This window comes from Lupinus angustifolius, chromosome LG04, assembly GCF_001865875.1.
Source record: "Lupinus angustifolius cultivar Tanjil chromosome LG04, LupAngTanjil_v1.0, whole genome shotgun sequence".
In the NCBI taxonomy this organism is placed as follows: domain Eukaryota; kingdom Viridiplantae; phylum Streptophyta; class Magnoliopsida; order Fabales; family Fabaceae; genus Lupinus; species Lupinus angustifolius.
In genome coordinates, this window is record NC_032012.1 from 6,589,547 (window position 1) to 6,589,748 (window position 202).

The following is a 202-nucleotide window of genomic DNA, read 5'->3' on the forward strand; positions in this document are numbered from 1 at the left end:
GCTCAAGATTTCGTGTTCAATGCCCTAGCAGAGGCCATTTTTTTCGTTTTCAATCCAATATTTGTATCTCAAAAATCAATGCAGTTCGTTGATCGTCATTAATCATATTGTAGAACAAATATATTATTTGAATTCGCTAGATGATGGTAATCCGAAAAAGTACCCTGATATAAAGGAAATATTCACTAGGTAAATAATGAAT